Below are 13,875 nucleotides of genomic sequence, written 5' to 3'. Positions count from 1 at the left end.
TATGCATATTGCTTAGTATATAATGGCAGCTGTACTGAAATATCCCACATTTTTATATCTCATTCTCTCTAGCAATAACTTTAAATAATACTAAACTGATTCACATATTTATAGTGACTGAAAGGCTGTTTAGCCAGTGCATTTTTATACAGAATTAACGCACACCAATAGTACTGTGTACACTCACTACTCGCAGCACAAGAAACGAAACCTATGAAAGCAAAACCACGCCCCTTACATGTGATCACAGCCGAGGCGGTTTAATGTGACGTCAAGTGCTGGTGCTTCCAGGGAGATCGTGTGCAGGTAAACAGGGGGAGCACTGTAAGCTTGATAATACGGAGGGAAAAGAAAATGGGGTAGTTTGATGGTATCTGGTTATTATAGTTTTTCTGAATGAGAGTTCTAAGTGAACTTTATTGGAGACGTATTTCCGTAGGACAGAATGCTTCCGGAAGACTGAGGGAGTTGAATGTCTGGTTAAAAAAAAGAGTAAAGCGCAACAAAGCGGGTGGTGGGAAAGCGCAAGCGGGAAGGAGACTGAATAGGAGAGCGGAGAGGATTGATTAGTTGGATTTGGATAGTGAGATTTTATAATAAAATGGATGGGGTAGCGTTTCCAGAGTGATGCTAAAGGACTTTGGCGCAAGAAAAAGGACGTGAGAGTATCTCTGGGTGAAAGCAAATAAAATGGAGAAAATAAATAAATAGTACTTAGATGGAGAGTAAGATGTGACATAAGGTAAAAGAGGAGAGCGTGTGGAATAGGAAGGAAAGAAATGCAAGTGAAGATAGCTGCCTCTACTCTATGGTATAAGATGGGAGAACCAGGCGATATGTGTATGTAAGGTTTGTTCCCTGCTCATCAAAGAGACATGAAACCCAAATTATTTTCTTCATGATATAGATAGAGAATGCAATTTTAAACAACTTTTCCAATTTACTTCCATTATCTAACTTTCTTTAGTCTCTTGATATTCATTGTTGCAAAAGCAGCAATGCACCACTAGGAGCTAGCTGAGTGCATTGTCTATGCCAATATCATGAGGCATATATGTGCAGCCACCAATCAGCAGCTCCTGAGCCTACCTATATTTCCTTTTCAAGAAAGGATACCAAGAGAACAAAACAAATCAGATAATAGAGTAAATAAGACAGTTGCTTAAAGTGAATGTCAATTTTGATGCTAAAGTGCCTGGTTTTAAAAAAACTCGATTAAAAACAGGGGCACTTTAATTCATCAAAATTTACATTTCATGCCTGTTGAGAAAAAAAAACCTTACCTTTTAATCTTCACAGCAGCTCCAGCTTCCTCCGCCCGCCGCAAAGCCTCTTCCTGGGTCTAAAATGAGGAATCCAGCTTCCTCCAATCACAGCGTTGAATCAGACACTGATTCCCCCCGGGGGAAGCTGTGCTTGGAGGATGAAGGATGACCTATCCATCATTTCTGACGTCAGAAATGGCTTGCAATGACTGGAGGAAGCTGGAGCTGCTGTGAAGATTAAAAGGTAAGTGTTTTTTTTTCTCTCGACAGGAGTGAAATAAAAAAATATATTGCTTAAAGGGACATTCCAGTTAAATTTGGAATGCACATGGCAGTATTTTGCTTTTTGAATAGAAGCATTTTTGCAATAGTCATGCATTCGTAAAAATGCTTCTAGTAAGAGCTATAGCTGTTTCAAGAGTGTATTTAAATATGCACTGTGCACCAGCATTTCAAACACAGTCCTTACTCAGCCTAAGGTGCTTGTATAATCTGGTGATGGCTCAATTTGTTAAAGGGACAGGCTAATCAAAATAAAGGCTGTGACACACTGCAAGCGATGCGGCGCAAGGCGAAGCAGCTGCTTCGCTTTGCATCGCTTCTAAAGTTCAAATATTTAATCTATGAGTGCTCAGCTATGCAAACTGATGCAGCAGAGTGCTCAGAGATGAAAAGGCAGGACACACTGAGCGCGCACAGCCGCATCTACAGGCTGCGTGCCGCTCCGCTTGCAGTGTGTCACAGCCTTTAAACTTTCATATTTCAGATAGATGCAATTTTAAACAACTTTTCAATTTACTTTTATCATCAAATTTGCTTTGTTCTTTTGATATTCTTTGTGGAAAGCTAAACCTAAGTAGGCTCATAGACTGATTTCTAAGCCCTTGAAGGCCACCTCTTATTTCAGTGTTGGTTCATGTGTGCCAGTTAGATACCTTATGTTATAAGCACTTGAAGGCCACCTCTTATCACAGTGCTTTTTGACAATTTTTCGCAGGTAGACAGCAATAGGTAATTTGTGTTGTATAGATAACATTGTGCTCACTGCCTCTGCACTTTTGATTATCAGGGCCTAAGTATTGGGCTTTTGTAAAGAGATAACTTAAAACAGCATGTGTGTGTACAGAAAGGGCTAAAATAGGTAGATCTACTTTCCCTTCAAGCTCAACCCATTTTAATGGGTTGTAGATTCATATTAAAAAAATAAACCAAAATAAGTATTTTCCCTTTACATTGTATACTTTGCAGTTGTTATAGCAAGTCACTGGAAACACATTTAGGAGGGAGGAGTTTGGTATCCATTTTGAAATGGCCAAATAACACACTTTAAAAAAACAAAAACGTTTTATTGTTCATGCTGCAGTATGTATAAACGGTCGCAGGAAGAATGTCCATAATCACTTAGGTACACATTAAACATAACTATGGTGTAGACTGTCCCTTTGTGCACGTGAAATTTTCTGTCATAGCCCTTCTTTCCCCTTCTCTAAGATGTACATATATAGGTTTTTAAAGGGACTTAAAACACAAAATGTTTCTTTCATGATTCAGATAGACCATGCAATTTTAAATTTCCTCTTTATTTCTATTGTCTAATTTGCTTTTCTTTACTTGGTATCCTCTTTCAGGGATGCACAATTCCTATCGCCCGACGCCCAGGGCATGCAGTTTGTGGCGCCGGGCATGTGTTTTTTATTTTTACATTTAGCCCTGCTGCGGGCAAGCAGACAGCAGCAGGGCTAAAGCTTTTTTTTTTCCTCTGTGGTATTACCACTAGGAGCGGGGTTACACAGTGCAGCCAGGGCCGGTGCTTGCATAATGCCGACAAGGCAGCCGGGGGTCTGCTTGTGAATACTAAATTTCACAGCACGGCTCCTGCACACTGACACACTCCCCTCCCCATAGGGCGACACTGCCCTAATCTAGCCCAGCAGGGGATACTTCAGGTGGTGAGCTTGCCCTGAGCAGTCGCGACGTGCACGCACAAAGTTCTTAAAAAATTTGCTCAAGTAGGAAGAACCAGCTGTACATGTGTATTTTTAGGGACTTTTTTTGTTGCGCACCAACACTAAGTATTTAGCACGGATAGCGCGGCTCCATGTAACATGTTCTCGGTTCACACAGCTGCAGTATGATAGGGCTGTGGATGAGGAAAATACAACGCCTCAGAGTGTAGAACCATGGTGTACTCTGCGCCGGTGCAGGAGCAGCAGGCACAAGCGGCCAAACCCTGCAGAGAAGGTGCTAAGTATATGCGTCAGCTTTCTCCCTATCTGAGAGCTAGTTAGAACACTCCACCCCAGTGGTTACTCCAGAGATGACCCGGTGAGTGACACGTAATAAAATAAAAATTACCATACTATAATCCAGCCAATCCTTCCTTTGCAGACATTGTCTAGCATTTTTTAAATTAAATTGCAAAAAATCTTTTGATTCTTGTGGCATGTTACTAAAATAGACAAGAAACCCCCAAACAGTTTGAAAGCATTAGAAAGTATTAATTACATAAACATGAATTGCTCTCTATGAGCAGATATTCAGTTTTTTTTAGAATGTAACCTCTCCATTGTGCTCACTATGGTCTACCTGGGTAGGATATTTAGCCATACACATGCATCCCACACTAGCACAATTTGATGCCAGTTATGTCTGCAGACGGCTAGCTCCCACAAGGCAACCTTGTGGTTGGATATGGGGCTGATCTTAGTGTGTTGTATGAGTGTTTTTTTGTATTAGTGTGTGTGTGTGTTCTTTGAGAGTATGTTTTGTATTAGTGTGTGTGTTGTATGATAATGAGAGTATCTTTTGTATTAGTGTGTGTGATGTGTGTTGTATGGGAGTATGTGTGTTTATATTAGTGTGTGTTGTATGGGAGTATGTGTTTTGTATCAGTGAGTGTGTGTGTTGTATGGGAGTATGTGTTTTGTATTAGAGTGTGTGTATTGTATTGGTGTGTATTGTATTGGTGTGTGTTGTATGAGAGTATGTGTTTTGTATTGGTGTGTGTTGTATGAGAGTATGTGTTTTGTATTACGGTGTGTGTGTTGTATGAGAGTATGTGTTTTGTATTACGGTGTGTGTGTTGTATGAGAGTATGTGTTTTGTATTACGGTGTGTGTTTTTTTTTTTTTTTAGATGGTACGAACAAGTACATAATACAAAATATGTCACAAGCTTGTCATACAGTCAAGTGTACAGGTAACTTAAAACAACAAAAAATATCCACGTAAAAGGTTAAGCAAGTAACATGACATCTCATTTTGTGTTTGTAATACAGCGCATAATGTTATCAAGTGATATATGTTTACATACATTTGTTCTTCTGTGGAAATGTGTATTTCATTTATCAAAATTTTATCACCGTCTAGGTAAATTCAGGTGATTAGACAAATATGAACACTTTATTACAAAAATAGTAGTAGTAAAATAGATCATTTGTCATGCTGTCTATTCTAGTTCGAAATAAACAATGTGTTTGTCACACTGTAAAGTCTATCTATAATTGTAAATCTTTTGGGATCAACGAGAAAAAAAAAAAGAGAGATGATTGAGGGATGAAGTAGGTAATTGAAAGGTTTCTATAGGATATATTTTCCTTTGCTTACGAAGTAAGCTCAATGGTATAAGGAGGAGGGGGTGAGTGACGGAGTCTTCAGAAGCCCAAGAGTTTAGGGTTAGGGGGTAAAAAGAGAGAGAAAATTTTAAGACTGTGTTGGTAAAGAATATATATAACATTGTGAGGATAAATAAGATCTATGCATCAAGTTTTGACCATGTAATTCACTCAGTCAGCTGTTTCACCCCTCTGGAATTATGCCACTACTAAGCCAATATGGTAAAGGGATATGTTTTGTATCTCTCCCCTCAGGGATTCCTGTCACCACTGGACAGAGACGGAAAAGAGGTATTGGATATGACCCACTCTGGGAAAGGGTGAGGGGAGATATCTTTATTTTCTTTTATTCACTATAAAAAGTCACTGAAGACCATACCACTAACCTAGCTGAGTAATAGGGAGTTACTTGTGGCTAGTAGGACCATAATAGTACTATAATACTTACAGAAAATTGGATAGGGTATGTTTTTTTTCATAAATAGTCCACAGCTGCATTTATTACTTTTGGGAAATAAGAACCTGGCCACCAGGAGGAGGCAGACACCCCCGAGCCAAAGGCTTTAATACTCCTCCCACTTCCCTCATCCCCCAGTTATTCTTTGCCTTTTCGTCCCAGGAGGTTGGCAGAGAAGTGTCAGAATTTATTTTGTCTCTTATGGAGGGTAGTACTCTTCAACATGGGACAGGAGTTTTAAGTAATCCTATAAGTCTTTCAGTGAGGGCTTGGATGAAAGTTCGGAGATGCAGGGAGAGTCTTTCTGCGAAACCATCCCGACTCATGTTAAGTTTCTCAAGCAATTGGCGTTGTCAAAATGAATCTAAATTAAAATATAAATGTGATTGTAATATTTCACAAGTAGTGGTGGATTAGACCTGATAGAATAAGCTTATACAGGAAATAACAATATTAGGCCTAGATTTGGAGTGTGGCGGTAGCCGTGAAAACCAGCGTTAGAGGCTCCTAACGCTGGTTTTAGGCTACCTCCAGTATTTGGAGTCACTCAAAAAAGGGTCTAACGCTCACTTTTCAGGCGCGACTTTTCCATACTGCAGATCCCCTTACGTCAATTGCGTATCCTATCTTTTCAATGGGATTTTTACAACTCCGGTATTTAGAGTCGTGGCTGAAGTGAGCGTTAGAAATCTAACGACAAAACTCCAGCCGCAGAAAAAAGTCAGTAGTTAAGAGCTTTCTGGGCTAACGCCGGTTCATAAAGCTCTTAACTACTGTACTCTAAAGTACACTAACACCCATAAACTACCTATGTACCCCTAAACCGAGGTCCCCCCACATCGCCGCCACTCTATTAAATTTTTTTTAACCCCTAATCTGCCGACCGCCACCTACGTTATACTTATGTACCCCTAATCTGCTGCCCCTAACACCGCCGACCCCTATATTATATTTATTAACCCCTAACCTGACCCCCCACAACGTCGCAGCCAGCTACCTACACTTATTAACCCCTAATCTGCCGTCCGCACGCTGCCGCCAGCTACATTATAGCTATGTACCCCTAATCTGCTGCCCTAACATCGCCGACCCCTATATTATATTTATTAACCCCTAACCTGCCCCCCACAACGTCGCCGCCACCTACCTACAATAATTAACCCCTAATCTGCCGACCGCAAAGAGCCGCCACCTACATTATAGCTATGTACCCCTAATCTGCTGCCCCTAACACCGCCGACCCCTATATTATATTTATTAACCCCTAACCTGCCCTCCCTAACATCGCCGACACCTAACTTCAATTATTAACCCCTAATCTGCCGACCGAATGTCGCCGCTATTCTAATAAATGTATTAACCCCTAAAGCTAAGTCTAACCCTAACACTAACACCCCCCTAAATTAAATATAATTTTAATCTAACGAAATTATTTAACTCTTATTAAATAAATTATTCCTATTTAAAGCTAAATACTTACCTGTAAAATAAATCCTAATATAGCTACAACATAAATTATAATTATATTATAGCTATTTTAGGATTAATATTTATTTTACAGGTAACTTTGTATTTATTTTAACCAGGTACAATAGCTATTAAATAGTTAAGAACTATTTAATAGCTAAAATAGTTAAAATAATTACAAATTTACCTGTAAAATAAATCCTACCCTAAGTTACAATTAAACCTAACACTACACTATCAATAAATTAATTAAATAAAATACCTACAATTACCTACAATTAAACCTAACACTACACTATCAATAAATAAATTAAATACAATACCTACAAATAACTACAATGAAATAAACTAACTAAAGTACAAAAAAAAAAATATTTACAAACATAAGAAAAATATAACAACAATTTTAAACTAATTACACCTACTCTAAGCCCCCAAGATGGCGTCCCTCGAATTCCGATTGGCTGATAGAATCCTATCAGCCAATCGGAATTCGAGGGACGCCATCTTGGATGACGTCATTTAAAGGAACCGTCATTCGTCGTTCAGTCGTCGGCCAGGATGGATGTTCCGCGTCGGAGGTCTTCAGGATCCTGCCGCTCCGCTCCGGATGGATGACCATAGAAGATTCCGCTTGGATGAAGACTTCAATCGGATGGAAGACCTCTTCTGCCCCATTTGGATGAAGAATTTGGTTCGGCTGGGTGAAGACGATTCAAGGTAGGGAGATCTTCAGGGGCTTAGTGTTAGGTTTATTTAAGGGGGGTTTGGGTTAGATTAGGGGTATGTGGGTGGTGGGTTGTAATGTTGGGGGGGGTATTGTATGTTTTTTTTTTTTACAGGCAAAAGAGCTGAACTTCTTGGGGCATGCCCCGCAAAGGGCCCTGTTCAGGGCTGGTAAGGTAAAAGAGCTTTGAACTTTAGTAATTTAGAATAGGGTAGGGCATTTTTTTATTTTGGGGGGTTTTGTTATTTTATTAGGGGGCTTAGAGTAGGTGTAATTAGCTTAAAATTGTTGTAATATTTTTCTTATGTTTGTAAATATTTTTTTATTTTTTATAACTTAGTTCTTTTTTTTTTTTTTTGTACTTTAGTTAGTTTATTTCATTGTAGTTATTTGTAGGTATTGTATTTAATTTATTTATTGATAGTGTAGTGTTAGGTTTAATTGTAGGTATTTTATTTAATTAATTTATTGATAGTGTAGTGTTAGGTTTAATTGTAACTTAGGTTAGGATTTATTTTACAGGTAAATTTGTAATTATTTTAACTATTTTAGCTATTAAATAGTTCTTAACTATTTAATAGCTATTGTACCTGGTTAAAATAAATACAAAGTTACCTGTAAAATAAATATTAATCCTAAAATAGCTATAATATAATTATAATTTATGTTGTAGCTATATTAGGATTTATTTTACAGGTAAGTATTTAGCTTTAAATAGGAATAATTTATTTAATAAGAGATAATTTATTTCGTTATATAAAAATTATATTTAACTTAGGGGGGTGTTAGTGTTAGGGTTAGACTTAGCTTTAGGGGTTAATACATTTATTAGAATAGCGGTGAGCTCCGGTCGGCAGATTAGGGGTTAATTGAAGTTAGGTGTCGGCGATGTTAGGGAGGGCAGATTAGGGGTTAATACTATTTATGATAGGGTTAGTGAGGCGGATTAGGGGTTAATAACTTTATAATAATAGCAGTGCGGTCCGGTCGGCAGATTAGGGGTTAATAAGTGTAGGCAGGGGGAGGCGACGTTGTGGGGGGCAGATTAGGGGTTAATAAATATAATATAGGGGTCGGCGATGTTAGGGCAGCAGATTAGGGGTACATAGGGATAATGTAAGTAGCGGCGGTTTACGGAGCGGCAGATTAGGGGTTAATAATAATATGCAGGGGTCAGCGATAGCGGGGGCGGCAGATTAGGGGTTAATAAGTGTAAGGTTAGGGGTGTTTAGACTCGGGGTACATGTTAGTGTTAGGTGCAGACGTAGGAAGTGTTTCCCCATAGACAACAATGGGGCTGCGCTAGGAGCTGAACGCGGCTTTTTTGCAGGTGTTAGGTTTTTTTTCAGCTCAAACAGCCCCATTGTTTCCTATGGGGGAATCGTGCACAAGCACGTTTTTGAAGCTGGCCGCATCCGTAAGCAACTCTGGTATCGAGAGTTGCAGTTGCGTTAAATATGCTCTACGCTCCTTTTTTGGAGCCTAACACAGCCTTTCTGTGGACTCTCAATACCAGAGTTATTTTTATGGTGCGGCCAGAAAAAAGCCAGCGTTAGCTACGCGGGTCCTTACCGACAAAACTCTAAATCTAGCCGTTAGTGTTATGTCTTAAAACCATCTAAAATAACAAGTACAAATAGTGTCAAGTCCAGATAATAGTTATATCCTACGGATGCATCTATGAGTCAGTCTATAATGAAATTTCTGTATGATCCAATAGAAGATGTAGAAAAAGCAGTATATATCCTTGAGGGATATTAGTACCTCACACCAAAAAGTGGTTTAAAAAGTGAAAAAAATTATGAAAAAAAAATATTGACAAGAGTGAAAAAAGTAATAATAAATATCAAAAATTTAAAAAAGGTCAAAGGAAAAAATAGTGTTCATGAACTCCAGATGGTTAACTAAATCAAATAGTGTACTTGGATGAAGGGATCTCTCCTATTTGTAATTCCTTCTTAGTGGGAAATAGATACTGAAGCAAACGTTGGGGAAAATCCAGAGTTAACCAAAACCTTCCCTTGATGTGCTTAAACTGTATGCCTATAAATAAAGAAAATACAACATGGTACAGTATTGTTGTAGACAAGTACAATTGTCTTACAATAGTCTTGATAAAGGCCTAACAGAGGGCCGAAACGCGTGGACATTTATGGTAAGCTTCATTCTGATTTGTACTTGTCTATAACAATACTGTACCATGTTGTATTTTCTTTATTTATAGGCATAAAGTTTAAGCACATCAAGGGAAGATTTTGGTTAACTCTGGATTTTCCCCAACGTTTGCTTCAGTATCTATTTCCCACTAAGAAGGATTCACAAATAGGTGAAATCACTTCATCCAAGTACACTATTTGATTTAGTTAACCATCTGGAATTCACGAACACTATTTTTTTCACCTTATCCATATATATTTCCTTTGACCTTTTTTTTCAATTTTTGATATTACTTTTTTCACTCTTTAGTCAATATTGTTTTTTTCATTTTTTTTTTTTCTTCACTTTTTAAACCACTTTTTGGTGTGAGGTACTAATATCCCTCAAGGATATATACTGCTTTTTCTACATCTTCTATTGGATCATACAGAAATTTCGTTATAGACTGACTCGTAGATGCATCTGTAGGATATAACTATTATCGGGTCTTGACACACTTTGTACTTTATTTTAGATGGTTTTAAGGCATAACACTAATATTGTTATTTCCTGTATAAGCCTATTCTATCAGGTCTAATCCACCACTACTTGTGAAATATTACAATCACATTTATATTTTAATTTAGATTTATTTTCTAATTTTTTTTTACGTGGATCCATGTTATCACATTTTATATATATTATTTAATAAATGCACTTAATTTTAATCTAAGCAATTTTCCTTTGCCTTATACAGTATATAGGCACTCTTTGTGACCTAGTTGTTTCAATATTTATCTTTTAGGGCCTGCTAGGGACCCTTATTTCCAAGGAGCTATAAGGAATATACATACGTTAAGCGCTGTGAGATATTTTTATCCTACTTTGGGAATTCCCTTGGTATGGTCCTCCTGATACTCCGGAGGGGATTATGGAGACTAGCCTTTGTTTTGCTCACTCTTCGGGTGACCTTGTCCTTGATGTTTTTTCTGGGCATTGTTTTATCGCCTTGGTGGGCTCTAGGCCACTCGTGCGACTCTGTCGTACTTTAGTTCCCTTTGGAGTGTCATCTTCCCTTTTGTTCGTTCGTTGGGAGGTTCCCTGCAACGATCTGGAACTCAGGCCTATAGTTTTTACTTGGACCTATAGTATTTGTTCTGGATCTTCTGGCTGTCTGGAAGACTTACGATTGATCCAGTTTTTCCAGGGAACACAGGCTATGACCTTCGGTGTAGAAGGCTTGGCTAGGATTTCTGTGCCCTTTTGTCTGAGGTGTGTTCTACTGCCTTTTTGGGGGAGTTCCTCGATGTTCATCTATGACGTCTAGATGATTTCATTTGGAGTTTCCTCAGCCTATGGCTTCATGTCTTATGAGCTTGTGTGCTGTTCCTTCCATATTCTCCCCTTCGGGGAGGTCGTTTGTCATCTTTATGGGGGTTGGATTTCCTCTCTCTGGAGGTTGGTTGTAGGAACAGGAGTTTATTATCATCTAGTGGCGAGCCTCCGTTCTCTGGGGTTCTGTTTCCTCTGGGTTGATGATGTCTCCATGTTTGAGACTGTCATGGAGTGTCGTGCTGGGGCTTCAGTTGCTCTATTGCATTTTCTCTATTCCTCTCCTATGGATTCTCTTGGACTTCCTATTGTTCGAGTTCTTGGGTTGGCACCTGAGTTTCGTTGGGTGGCTGAGTCCATCCTTTTTCTTCCTCTTTTTGGGGACTGGTGTTTGAGGTTTTTTCTGTTCCCCTGTCCTTCAGACCTGACAGCCAGCTGTAGATTCCTGTGGGTTACTTTGCTGCAAAGCAAGCAGAAGGTTACAGTTTGAAATCAGTCGCAACCGTTTGCACTTTATTGGTGTGTTGGCAGATTTTTACCAAGACTCTATGTTCGCCTTTTGGCCCTTGTGGTACAGTGAGCCTTTTTGAGGTTTCTGTGCTTCTCCGTGTTCAGGATATGGAGTAGGGCTGGCGGATTTTTGGTTACTCCTGAGCTTGGTCCGCTTAGTGGATGTTCTGCAGTCTGTGGTGGGGTTTGTGACCTATCCTCTGCTGCTCTTACTTGTCTGCAAGTAGTTTACTACTCAAGTCATCCTGGTATGACTGTAGTGTCTGGTGTTGGCCCAGGGGCTTGCCTTCTGGGTTTGCTGCACGTATATCAGTTTCTGGAGACTTCAATATTTTGAGTTCCTTGAGGACTCTGTCTTCAGTCTTCTTTAAGGGAGCAGTTGCACTATCTTGAGGAGAAGTTCTTCTCTGTCGAATTCCTGGTTTTAACCTTGTGGTTTCTGTACATCTGAGGTCTGGGCGTTGCCTCCCCTTGATCTTGCATATGGCTTCGGTCTATGAGTTTGGCTTTGTTCTTGGTGTTTTCCTTTTTTGTGTTTTCAGGGAATCCTTGCTCGTTCCCCCATCTCTTTTCCTTTTGGGGAGTTTGTTGATCCCCTTCTCTGGTACGGGGTGTGTTGTTGAGGACTGCTTTCTGTGCGACGGTGTCTCCTGGAGGCGTGATGGCTCAGTTGTGTTCTTTCTGCGGTCTCTAGCAAGGCTTGTGGACTATCTGCGGGTCAGTGTCCTTGGGGCCTTTTTTCTTTGCCAAATTTTCTCGGCTTCGAACAAAGCAGGTTTTTTGTTGGGTAAGGGTTTTTCAGGCCTGGTGCCCTCAGAATGGGACGCCGTTTGTACCCTCCCGTTTGTGCATTCAGTGTCCTCTATAGCTTGGGTATTGTTTTCCCAAAAGTAATGAATGCTTTTTTTCCCCCAAAAGTAAAACCGTATGCTGTATCTGAATCATGAAATCTGAATCGTGAAAGAAAGAAAAAATTGAGTTATGTCCATTTAAGTATTTTCTTATGTTTGATTTTTATACCATGGACCATTTTAGTAGCCCTTCTTTGAGGGAAATTGTAGTGCAGACTCCGCAGGGGCTCTACTCACTGAATTCTAAAAGAAAAAGGTGGAAACTCCCAGCACTGGGATCTCTCACAAGATTCTAGACAGGCAAATTTTGCAATACTTGTCTAAGGGGTGTTCTCTGGATTTCTGTATGTGAAGGAGACCAGCCCAGTGCAATATAGCACTGCATAATATGAGAGTTTTGTTACACTTACTCTTTGTGCTTTGTATTTTTATATTACTTTACAATTCAGATTGGGTCCTTTCAGTATTATATTTACAATTTTCAATTTATATTTAGATCCAGCAGTGATTTTACAAATTCTTATTATCTTGCCAGCTATATGCAGGTGAAGTTTGCTAAAAATTCATAATACACTTATTTAACAGAAAGAAAAGTAATATATAGTATATTATAGACAAAGGAAAGTTAAAGGGACAGTCTACTCCTAGAATTTGTATTGTCTAAAAAGATAATCCCTTTTATTCCCCATCCCCCAATTTTGCATAACCAACACAATTATATTTATATACTTTTTACCTCTGTGATTACCTTGTATTTAAGCCTCTGCAGACTGACCTTATTTCAGTTCTTTTGACAGACTTGTATTTTATCCAATCAAAGCTGGCTCAAAAATAATTCCACGGGAGCAAGCACAATGTTATCTATATGACACTTGAACTACCACTGTCTATCTGTGAAAAACTGTAAAAATGCACTGAGATAAGAGGCATCTTTCAAGGGCTTAGAAATGTAGCATATGAACCTACCTAGATTTAGCTTTCAACAAAGAATACCAAGAGAACAAAGCAAAAATTTGATGATAAAAGTAAAACGCATACCCTATCTGAATCATGAAAGTTTGACTAGACTTTCCCTTTAAATTGTAGTTAAAACATTTCAGTGTAATTTGTATTTGTTGCAAACTGAAACTTTATATCAGCCCCAGGTGTTAAAGGGACACTGAACCCAAATTTTTTCTTTTGTGATTCAGATAGAGCATGAAATTTTAAGCAACTTTCTAATTTACTCCTATTATCAATTTTTCTTCATTCTCTTGGTATCTTTATTTGAAATGCAAAAATGTAAGTTTAGATGCCGGACCATTTTTAGTAAACAACCTGGGTTGTTCTTGCTGATTGGTGGATACATTCACCAATAAAAAAGTGCTGTCCAGAGTTCTGAATAAAAAGGTTAGATTCCTTCTGTTTCAAATAAAGATAGCAAGAGAACGAAGAAAAATTAATAATAGGAGTAAATGAGAGTTTCTTAAAATTGCATGCTCTATCTGTATCCCGAAAGAAAAAAATTGGCTTCAGTG

General features: G+C 38.8%; 1 protein-coding gene across 2 annotated transcripts in view; it reads left to right on the top strand.

Moving 5' to 3' along the window:
- Window positions 1-257: 257 nt before the first annotated feature.
- The window catches only part of CMTR2 (cap methyltransferase 2), a 97,501-nt gene continuing 83,883 nt past the window's right edge, over window positions 258-13,875 (top strand). The window contains exon 1 of one of the 2 annotated variants that reach the window (XM_053702376.1): window positions 258-306. The gene's annotated coding sequence lies outside the window, so the exon portion shown is untranslated. Of the gene's footprint in view, window positions 307-4,959; window positions 5,170-13,875 lie in introns of those variants that run through there. The other variant, XM_053702368.1, reaches the window with a different exon arrangement.

The sequence above is a fragment of the Bombina bombina genome, chromosome 1 (genome assembly GCF_027579735.1).
Source record: "Bombina bombina isolate aBomBom1 chromosome 1, aBomBom1.pri, whole genome shotgun sequence".
NCBI lineage: Eukaryota > Metazoa > Chordata > Amphibia > Anura > Bombinatoridae > Bombina > Bombina bombina.
Note: the sequence above shows the minus strand (reverse complement) of the source record. Positions and strands in the feature narration are given on the sequence as shown.